Source organism: Heliangelus exortis, chromosome 7 (genome assembly GCF_036169615.1).
Source record: "Heliangelus exortis chromosome 7, bHelExo1.hap1, whole genome shotgun sequence".
NCBI classification, from domain to species: Eukaryota; Metazoa; Chordata; class Aves; order Apodiformes; family Trochilidae; genus Heliangelus; species Heliangelus exortis.
This window is the reverse complement of record NC_092428.1, coordinates 31293589-31305726: the sequence shown is the minus strand read 5'-3', so window position 1 is coordinate 31305726 and position 12138 is coordinate 31293589.

The window sequence follows — 12138 nt, the reverse complement described above, 5'->3', positions numbered from 1 at the left end:
TCCCATCTAGATTTATTTGAGTTTTGTTCTGCAATACCGTTTTATTATTCTATTCATTTAACTTCTGGACAGTAGCAAAATAACAATAAATAAGGAATTGTTGCATCTAATTGAAGATATAACACAAAGTTGCTGTTTCTCAAGGCATTTTGTACCCTTTGCACATTTAATTATGTATGAACTCTTCACAAAAAAAAGACCAAAAAAAAACCCAACAACTCACCTCTCAAATAATGTGAGTCCTCTACTAGGAGAGAAGATTTAAAGATGATAAATGTTATTTAGAATCACTGTGATATGATTCATATTGTGATGCGATTGGGAACAATATTAAAACCCACCAAGGCTATTATACCTAAATTTTTGTTTCAATTCATGCAATATTGCTGCTGCTTAATATGATTTCTATTTACTCCTCTCCATTGTTAGTGTTTTATTGAGGTTGTGTCAGCTTTATCAAGCTAATCTCTGCTGCAAATGGAGGTCAGCAGAGCCAAAGCACTGGCAAAAAGCCTGTCTCCATTATATTCTACCTGCTATGAATTTACTTGAAAATCCTCTCTAATATAAACTCCTTCTTCACCACTCTTTGATTATAATATTTCTACCTCCACAACCCCTGACAGCTTGATATTTGAAAGCTATAGAAACTCTCATGATATAATTTTATATTCCCTTTTTATAAAGAGGTATTTTATCTCATATAAAGTCACAGAGAACGTGTACATCAAAAAAATTTAAAATCAAACAATCTTGGCCATCAATAAAAGCTTGAGTTTCAGGTAATTTAAATTATAACTTAGAAAGATGCGTGGGGATTCTTAATGACAGAGAGTCATTAATTTGTGTGCTTCTGGTGTCAAGGGTGAGGCAAATAATCCTGTCATGCCCTTGCTGGAATACAATTTGGCAAAACAGGGTCTGTAGAAGCTTTATAAATCTTATATCTCTATTTCTCCTTTTACTGGGCTAGGGAATAATGAAAAAGAGCGACACATAAATTTACCTACCAAATGGGGTGTGCTCTCTCTCTTGAATACCCACACATAACTTCCATTAATATTAGTATAAAATATGCATGCACACCAAGAGGAAGGATAGCCTACCAGATATCCAGAGGTCTGGAATACAAGCAGGAACTCTATTTCCTTTAGTAGTTGCCAATCCATCCCAGGCCACAGGAGTTTTTTATTGTTTTCCCCCAGTTTGAGTTAAATATTGAATCCAAAACATTTGCATAAAAAGCACCATGGCTAAATGGCAAAAAAATAAAAAAAAATAAAAATAAACTGTACATCAGAAAGAGTATCAAATCTTTTTTTTTTTTTTATTTAAGATGTCAGGGCTGCAGAGTTCTAGTCACAGTTTAAGATCAAAGAAACCAAACAAAAACCCTCAGAGATGGTTGTCGGGGGGTTTTTTGCACTCTTTGCAGTAAGTTTCTAAATATGTTATTGGGTAGGTGATTGAAATCTGACAAAAAACCACAGCGTTTTATAATAATGTCCTGCAGCAAAAGTATGGCACCAATAACTAAACAATACTTTATCACCTTTGCCACTCTCAACAGCTCCCATTAATACCAGGATCATAGTGTTAGGCCTTCTATTCCCCAGCTGACCATGTTAGTGACAGCCAGGGCTTAGGCAATGACATTGAAAAATATTTGCAGTGACACAGCCACAAATCACTATGAGACAAGTTTAAAACTCAATATTCCCTAAACTTGCATCTGTTCTTTTCTTGTTAGAACATCTACAGCACATTTATTATAGGCTGAATTCCTCAAAGAATCAAAACACTGATGGAAAGTGATAGAAATTATTGGCTGATAAAACTAGATGCACAGAGGGGCCTTTGTCAAGTCATTTATTCATATGAGGTCATAGTCCGAGGTGGAATCAGCTGGGACAACAGATAAAGAGATGTTTTCCCAAGATTAGAGTTTGTCTATGGAAAGTGCAGTCACTGAATGAACACAATATAAGTCAAATTTTCATGATGGTCCCATCATCCAGACATTGGAAAGCCTGGTGATGGCCACAGGACATTCTCTCTTCCTCATGGTTCAGATCCTGTCTCAATGAGCTGTGTCTGCAGCTTCTTGGGTTTTGGCCATGATGTCACAGATGTCATAGATCCATGACCATTCCCCTGTTTCAAATCTCATGCCTCTTTTTGACGAACATGCAGGACACTATTTTTCCTGCTTTCTTCTGTTTGTTTTTATTTTTTTTCCACAGAGATGTGTTACTAAATCCCTCAAGCCCCTGAAGGCAAGCAATGAGCACCTCCATGACTCCTAATCCCACCCTTTCAGAAAGGAGCAAGTCAACTTGTTATGAAAAAGTCACAACATTATTACCATACCCTGTCCCCATTCATCCTGTTGCCTGTTTCTGCCCTGGCCTTGGACTCACACAGAGATGGCCTTACCAGTGTATTTTCAGAGCTTCTACACCAAGGCTTGTCCATTTGCCTTTTTAAAACATCCATGAGGTTAAATACCCCTGTAGGACATGTGGGAGGAGAGGGCTATGTAGGAGGGGGAAAGAAGAGAAATCTCTCATGTTTGTACTGTTGAAGTTTGTGAAAGCAATGACTAAGGAGAGTGGGAAACTGATGGTTACCAAATCTTGCAGCAACAGATCTCTTTGAAACTTGTAGATCTGTTTAAATGGACTAGAAAACAGCCTACAGTGGGTAGTGATCTTCTTGCCTTCCTCCTCACTACAAAAAAAAAGAGCTCCAGCAGGATCAGAGAAGCATCAGGAAAGACAGATAGACAACAAACCCAGATATAGATGCTAATAAAAGTTGGTAGTGTTGTACCTTGTGACATCTCAAATCCAATAGATATAAAATCAGAGATAATAGATATAATATCAGAATATAGATATAATATCAGGACAGTGAACAGCAGGCAGTGGCCCTACCTCCTCTTGCCACTGACTACTGAGCAAAGCAGGGACCACTGGTCTTAAGCAGCAAGGACTCACCAAGGTTGTCAAGGGACATAAGACATCCTGAACTCTGTATTAAAATTCTGTAATTAGTTTTCTTCCAGCCCTAGCCCCTACTAGAGTAGATTATTTTCCTGACTGGGGATATTTTCAGAAATGGCAACTTTTTGGAGTGCACTGAAGAGACTGCTCAAGAAAGGGAATGATTAATTCTTAATAGCAAGTTTTGCAGCACATTGAATGACACATTCTGACATTATATATTGATATATAACACACTGGTCCTATGCCATGCTGACTAGCAGTTCATTTCCAACAAGGCAGAGTTTATAGATAATGCAATAGGTAAGGGACAGAGCCATAAAACTCTGGCTCTTTCAGTTGTACCAGAATCTTTGGGAACTTCATTTTGGTTTGAATGATGACTGTCTTGGATGTTGATATTAAGCAGAGGCAGCAAGAAATGTGTGCAAGGCCAATCTTGTCCCTGCTTCCCTGAGGCAGGAGGCCCAGCCCTGTAGACTTAAATGTAGATGAACCACAGAAAGTCAGACACTTATCTGGGGATTAATCAAACTTCTTTGCTCAAAACTTTCTTACTGTTTTGTGTGCCTTACTTTTGTTTAAAGTTATGGTTTGTAATAGGTGTATGAGTGGGTTTTTGCATTTAACAATCCAATTAAGGCCTCAGAACTAAAATTCACCAGTCTAAGGGCTGCTGTTTCCATGCTGTCTGCCCAAAACTGTACATCCCCTTCAGAAACACTTTCACAGAATACCTAAATTTTTAACATCAATTTTCTCATTTTGCAATCAATTTCTCCTTATGATCTTTTTACTTTGCCCCCTGGAGTGTTTGTAATTCCCCTTCTTGGGCTGCAGGAATAAAGTACCCACTTCTGGAGAGTTCTGTGTAGAGCAGCTCCTCATTTGGGCTTCTTTGACCTCAGCTCTCAAGATAGGCAGCTCAAAAAGTGGAAGTAGAAGGGGACATCTAAATATTCTTTTATAAGCAATGTTTGTACGAAGTCTTGGTTGAAAAAAAAGTTGCTGCCTCTGCTGTTTCAGCTTCTTCCCAGCATTGGGCAGGGTGGGTGGGTGCTCTTCCATTTCAGATTTGTGCAGTGAGAGAATGGGTACCAAAGAAGCAGTTTTCTTTCCTTTTTGTACCAGAACCAAGACACAGCAAGTTCCATGCAGTAGTTTGATATGTACATATGTATACAGAAAGTTCTTCCCATCCATCTTTGTCCCTTCCCTAAGACCAAATGCAGTGTTATTTTCCAGCTGGAATCTCTCTCTTGCCTTGCTAGCAGGGTGACCTAGAGATCTAATTGACATTCCCACCAAGGTTTCCAGCCCTTCAAAGTCTTTGTGAAATTTCTAAAAGGAAATACCCAAATAGTTCAGCTTTCTACGAGCTTTGCAATCAAACAGCCCAAATATTTTCAATTGCCTATTTTGAGGAACAAATCTTCAGTTTTCTTCAGTTAGGTAATAAAACATTTTGTTCCTTTGGCTTTCAGCTGAAATCAAGGCAAAAGATACATTTTTAGGAAAGATACGAAATGAAATTGAAATGAATGAGTACTTGGGAGAAAAGAAACCTTTAGTGTTAGAAATGCTTTGTTACAACTGAATAAACTAAATATGCTTAATATGAAAGGTAATGATGCGACTGATTGAATAGTTTGACATTACTGCACATGAAATATCATTAACAGGCTCACGATGGTTTTATATCAATACTAAATTTCAGGATAAAATAAATGGAAATATGGCACTACCGTGATTTGTCATTGGAGCCTTTCAGTGTCATTTAAGAAAATATTTTCAGTGAAAGACTAGTCAGCATGAGCTGGAGCAGCAGAAGAAATTACAGCCTTGTGTAAATTTGAGAATAAGCCTAGTTGAATATTTTAGGCTAGGTTCAGCACATCCTTCCCTCTGAGAGGACAAGTAGGTGCCTTTCAGCCCTGCTATCTTTGACTTCACTGAGCATCACTAATTCATGCCCACGGTGACTATTGCTGTCCAATCTCAGGGTGGGAGCTCTCAGCACAACTAGAGATGCCTGTGTTGGTGTTGTCACCAACCCTGGTGGTGCCAGGTTCATTTTATTGTTTACAGAGTGGACATAAGAGCAAAATATTACACCTCAAGCTCTTGGAAAGGTCTGAGATGCAGAGCCTGTGCCAGCATCCTGTGGCCAAGGGGGTTATGAAGAGTCACTATAGAGATATTTTGGCCTTGGTGTGGTTCTCACCTTGCAGAGGCATCAGAGGCAGAACTTTTTATCCATCAGCACAGGCCATTGCCTTGCATAAAAGCATCCAGTGCAACAGGTTAGCAAGCCATAAATCAGGACAGTAAATCTGACCTGGTGTTCCATGGCTACTGCTGCTCTGCAGCCATCCCATTGCTCTCCCATTGCTGACAGTAAGAGAGGTCATAACAACCCTTCTATCCATTAAAATCAACAGCCTCAAGATGCTAATCCCCATTTCTGCCCACTCCTGAGTAGGAAATTCCCTTCTGACAGCTGTGTGTCAGATGGTGAGTACTTACCTGCTCCCTGTTACATCTTGTGGGTAACAAGATCCTTGTTATAACCCTGAGCCTTCACTGGGATCTGGCCTCAAAGAGGATCCAAAGAAGGGAAGATGCTTTCAAATACTATCAGCCATTTAACTCATCACCTCCATCATCTTCTTAAAATTAGCAAGCCAGACACAGATGTTGCCTCCCATGGCTTCACTATCACAAGTTTCTTACCATATTCAAATTTATGTTATTAATAAATGACTACTGAAACATGATGTTTTTCCCATTGAGGAAACCACTGATAAAATCTGAGGCTGACAAGAAGACAGAGAATATGCAGATAAGTCTCCAAGTTTCTTGTGTTTTAATTCAGGAAGTTAATTTGATTGAATCTCATTACAGCCAAAGTATATTTTCACTTACCCATAGACTTTTGAATTGGACACCATTGGGAGCATCAGAGTACAGGATTTCACCTGCTCTTTGCAAAAATAAAAATAAAAATAGAACAGCAAATGCAATAGTACATAAATAAACTGAAATAAATTAACTTCTCTGTGACAAAGCCTGGTTTTACAAGCACTGAGAAGTAGTATACTCCAGTTATCTGCATTTTTATAAAGTTTTCTTATGTAGCACTGATTTCATTCCCCATTTGCATTTTTCTGATATTTGCAAGCATGAAAAAGAGCAAGAATTAAGACCAGCATCTTAAAATCCCAATCTTCTACATGTCCTTACATTCTTATGCAACTATCCAAATGGAAGGGTACCCTTTCTCACATTTTAAAGTAATATCACCGATTTACATGAAAATAAAAGGGGACAGAGAAAGTGATAGATAAGGTCTTGATGTTCATAATATTGTATTTAATACAGCTACATATTGTCAAGTATATTTGACAGCCACAGCTCCTTTTTGGCAGGAAGTTGCATAACCTTGAGTATACTCTTAGTGTCAATCCACAATATGTTTATGAAAACATCAGTATTTGGGCAGACAAAAGCAACCCCAAGTTTCACAGTTATTTTCAATCTTTCTACCCAAACAACACACCTCTGAAAAATATTTCATTCTCATGGTTCCCAGATCAAAGTTATGATTTCAAATTGGCATATTCCTTAATCAAAGCTATAGCCTGATGAAGATTCAAAGTAAAAATGTGTTCCCTGACCCTTATTTATTTCTTTATTGTTCATCTTACTGAAAACCTGGAGATGAAAGTATTTGTCTTCTCTTCTTCCTTAGCAAAATATACTATTTTCCCATTTATTTGATATGTATGTTATTTTTAGGAAATTTAAAGGTACTTCTTTTTGCTAAATGATGAGAAGGCATAATTTTTGCTTAATTAAAAACCAGAAGTCCTAATGTCATTCCACTGGGGAAAAAAAAATATAACAAGTTGTCACACGTGCTCAGGATTAATGTGGAAAAGTTGTTAACTCTGTACGTATTTTTTCCTACCATCTCCTTTTTTTCTTCCATTTCTTTGGCAATCCTGGAAACTTTATAAGCTGCATTTATGTTAAGCTATTCCTGATATGCTCCAATAAGTGTGCTTTAGACACATTGTTAACATAAGGCCAAATCTGCAATACAGCATGGACAATTAAGTGCACAATTTTTGTATAAATGCAAAATCCCTCACTGTGAATTATTTAATTAATGCTCTACAGTTCATTTAATAGTGCTCTTTCAAAGGCCATTTCACTCACAGAAAACTAATTTCATTCTTGGGGTTGATTTAATTAGATTGTATGATATATGGTATTGCTAATTCAGTGGCTCTCTTTGCAGTGTCTAGCCCGTTGCTCCTATTGTCGGCAATCTGTCAGCCCCATTTTTAACAGTATTGAAAAATTCAAGCTTTATTATTGCTCGCTCACTCTTTCTCTCCCATCAGGAGGAAAGTAATGAGCTTTTCTTCTTATGAGAGCAAGCAGAGAGTGTGGTGCCCTCAGTGCTTCAGGCACCGAGCAGTATTAACAGCCTGATTCATGAGTTAAGTTTCTAACTGCCCGTGGCTATTAGCGCTCAGTCCTTTGGCTGTCATTTAGTTAAAAAGACTCTTCGGTTAATTCACTCTTTTAATGAGACTGTGCTATTCAACTAATGTATTTTACTGTATGAAAGGTCACACCAGGAAGCAAAACAGATTGGAGGGAATGTAGCGGGAAGCCTGGCTGTCAAGAAACAGTTCAAGCCTCCCAGGCATTTCGCCGGCGCAGCGCCCGTAATAGGCTACGGAACTGATGGGCCAGCGCTCACCTCAACAGTTGAGCACCATAAATCACAGCTAAATAGAAAGCAGATTAATCAGAGCCACAGACAAAAAGAGCACGTGTTTCATTACCCATATAATCACTAACATGATTGCCAGACAAGCCGGGGGAACTGTACACGGGGCTGAGGAAATGCGGGGGAACTCGGCTCTGCCGAGCTGCGGCCACTAAATCTTTTCACTAAGGAGCTGCTCTCTGAGACCCTCTTGTCAGAGGGCTGCTTGCTGGGAGGGTGGTGCTGGGGGAAGAGGTGTAAAACAGGACTATAAGGGGCTGTGTTTGAGTGAGAAGGGGCAGAGGAGGCAGTGGTGAGGCTTTGCTTCCCCATGGCTTGGTTTCCCTGCGTCACCGTGGTCAGCAGAAGCACGCAGGATGACCTGCACCTCTTCCTTCCACCTTTATATAAATCCTGTCCTCTCCCCACTGTTTTCTGGTTCCACGTGCTGACCCCTTAGCTGTGTGGCACATGCCACACCTCAGCATAGAGGATGACATCTCATTGTAATTTATTCTGTGCTTCTCCAGCGTCATTTCCCTCTTGCACCTCCCCTCGATGCTCACACTCTTTACATCATGGGGAACTGTGTGTCCTTCACATGTCCACATCCCACAGCTTCTCCCTGCTGAGCTTCAGATGAAAGGGATGGTTGAAAATCTGGTTTACTTCAGCATCTCTGCTTGAGGTGTCCAGTGGAAAATGTTTTTCTGAATATTGCTCATTAATTTACAAAAGAAGAGAAGGAGAAGGACCTCTGCTTTTAATAGCTTTGCTGCTGTCTACCAAAACATTAAATGCCTTAATTATTGTGAGGTTATGTGTGTGTTTTGCTCAATTTTAATTAGTGTCATTGGGGGGAAAATTCCTGCACTTTAGGGGCGAAAGTATATTGGTTTTTAGAAATTTTAATTCCCTCAAACTACAGTAAACAAATCATTCTGATTTAAATTTCCCGAGCAACTTCCAGAGAGGGAAACCGTATGTTTAATTACTAAACATCTGTTGCAAAGAATACCCCTAGCTTTTGCAGCACTAATATCAACTGTATGAATTTTAAAATCTGTCAGCAAGGGATCAGGAAAGCTTTGGGAGCAAAGAGCTGCTCACTTTAACCCCTGAACCAGATAATCTAACAGTAATCCATTCAAAACTAATCAAACATTTACAGAAACGCACCAGCACCGAGGAAAACAATTCATCATCTTCATATGCTCATTACACTTCCAACATCTCAATCTACCTATGTAAATGAGACCAGGGATCTGACATCAGGTCCATGTACAGAAATTATAAACAAATATTCATCCATTATGCTGCTGAAATTTAACAGCTGGAGCACTAACAGTAGCTGAACTCCAAGCCCCGAGTATCAATTATTTATGAACCTAAAACTGACAAGACTGTCTAGGTGAATTAGCTGCATATGTCAAGCTTTGTTATAAATCCCAGCCTACTGTAAAACTCATTTTCATAGAATGTATGTACAAGGCTGACAATATATCAACAGTACGGCATTAATAATTTAGAAGAATGGTACCATAAGGGAGCACCTAGAAACTCTGCTCTGCAATATAGTTGATATTACAAATAAAAAAGTCAAATAAAATGAATTTCCCATAAACAGAGAATCAAATAAAGCATTTCTCTATGATTTTATATTCAATTTTCAAAAAACTTACCAGTTGATACTTGCATTTTTAGGCACCGTAAGCATCACCTGAAGTTGTTTAAATTTTTTTCCCATTGCTAAAAATGCCTTTGAATTTTTAGGCCCATTGCTGTACAGTGCACTGCATTTATTTTAGTTTTACAGAGTGAGACTGAAAAAGGAGGTGAGGGTAAGAGGAGGAAGGAAAGTATTGTTTGCAGCAAGCCCAACCACATGTCATGGGTCAAGACCCTGAAATAAAGTGATATAAATTGGTACCTTAATTAATGTTTCTGCTGTCTTGTTCACATAGGTGGCACCTATGCAACTTTTTCCTTAGCTCTTCCTGTTAATTTCCTCAATCCTGTTGGAATACTTCCTCTTGTCTGAAAGTGATGCACTGTAGCGGAGCTACGAGCTGGCCCTTCTTTCTGCTGCACATAAAATTTACTATGAAACATTACAGCAATTAGGTAAATCCACACGTGGCTCTTCAGAACCTTCCCTGTCACCCACCAGCACCCCACCCAACACCATTCAAGAGCAGTGAGCCCAGGGGATGCAGAAACTCCCCTGGCAGTCTGAGCACCAAACTTCAAAGCCTCATGAAATGAAGTTGCTATTTCCTATTGCACAAGGATCTCTATTTACTGCAAAAAAGCTGTAGTTACTCATATTTGAAAGCTGGCTTATTTGAGGGAGGGTTGGAAGGCACACCAACATCCAGACTCCGAATATAACTCCTTTGGGCTTTTGCAAGTGTGGGTTAAGCTTAAAAGATCCAGGTCAGCAGCAAAGGAGGAGTGATTTGAGTGCTTGTGTGAGTTTGAGCTAACATTTCATGTGAGACTGGTTTTATGAGGGCTACACGGTGCATTTCCAAGGCATCAGCTCAACAGCTGTATGTTTTCCTCTAATTTCTGCAAGGGCTTTTTCAACACAATAGTTCTGTGATTTCTTGGAAACTTTAGTTAGAACTGAGCCTAGAGCTGAGAGTCTCATAACTGTAACTCAGCAACTGGATTTGGAGCTGAAAAATAATTCAAAATGGAAAAAAAAAAAAAAAAGATTTCTTTTTTTTTTTTTGAATTGGCTATACTTGGTGATAACTCTTGACTTATTCTTCTGTGCTGCTGAAATAAGCTATGATTCTAGGGACCTGCTTTCCTGCTTTTGTGACTAAAAAGATAACTCGATGGGAAGAAAATTGCCGCTCTGTAATAAATCTTCAGAATAGGAGTTTACAGAAAAGTGGTAAATATGAGGATGAAAAAAAAAAAATCAAATATCCCAAGCTAACTGGTCACTAATTTATGAACATACAGCTGTAATTTGGTGATTCCTGAATAGAGCAATCAGCTGGTGTGCCCAGATAAACAGTGTTAGCCTTTGGCTAGGGTCTGATAGAGACAACAGAGACCTGAAGAGCATATAAACTGCAGACAGGGAACTAGTAAAACCATCTGGGTCACTAAATCCCACCCTTGACTATTGCAGGCACTTGGCATGATGTCTGCAACTCCTATGTATGCTGAGCTTCACCAAAGGGATAATTAAATTGTTTTCATTTCCCTGCTCCCTCTCTCTGATCTTTGTCCAGGGTCTGTATGCCATTGATGCAAGAGCCATGCATGGCTCTCCAGTCACTGCTGGCATTACTCATTTTATTTGGGTAGTTTTCTAGCTCCAAAATCTGGTTAATTCTGGTTAATGAATGTTTCCTTTTCATTGGCAAATGGTTCAGCACTGCTTAAATCATGCTGGCTACTGACTAAGTATGTCTGGTTGCCATCTTGTCTCAGCCATTCTTTTAAAAGAGTATAATTGAAGATGAGCAAAGATTTGTACCACATCAGCCATGAAGATTGCATGGCAATAACAGACATTGTTTCTTGATTGCCTTTTTGGGTTTTAGCCAGACTCTGCAACTCATAACGCCTATTTTTTTTATATTTTCCCAGCAGAAAGGCCCCACGCACACCATGAACAGAGCTAAGAGTGAAGTAGAAAAGCCTAAAATCCCACAGTCTTTTCTCTTCATCTTCTGTTGCCCACACTTAGGAAAACCTAAGCAAATACTCAAAATTCAAGTGATCTAATTATAAGACTCAAGATCCTCTGCTGTCATTTGTGATCATAGTGCTACATACCTGACTTTAATGCAGTCATTAAAGACAAGCAAGCAGGTTATAGTGCCCACAAAGGATGGAAGAGGGCACTGGGAGAGAACCTGTTCTAAACTTTGATTTATAATGACACCTAACAGAAGTATTTGTCCACCTACAGCAAAGATACCAAAAGAAATACCGATTCTGAAAAGCAAACAGCACCATTAATTATCATTCCTACATTAACACAAAGGGCTCGTGGGACAGGAGGGGTATAGAAGTAGATTTATTCATCTCCTGGGGTAAAAAAATTGGAATAACAGGTAACTCAGTGTTCTGGTTTGAAAGAACCAGGGGAAAAAATTCCCTACATCCCTATGGAGACCTCCTGAGCCCCCATCAGTGGTGGCTGTGGGTGGGTGGGGCAGCAGAGCCTGTGGGGAGGAGAGAGAGGGTCAGGTGACCCAGATGGACCAATCACAGGGCTCCTGCCCAGGGGGTTGCTATAAAATGGCACCTGGGGAAGCCTTGGGTTGGCCACTGGTGTTGGCTGGTTGGCTGTTGTCTGGTTGTTCCCTTCTCTGCTGCTTC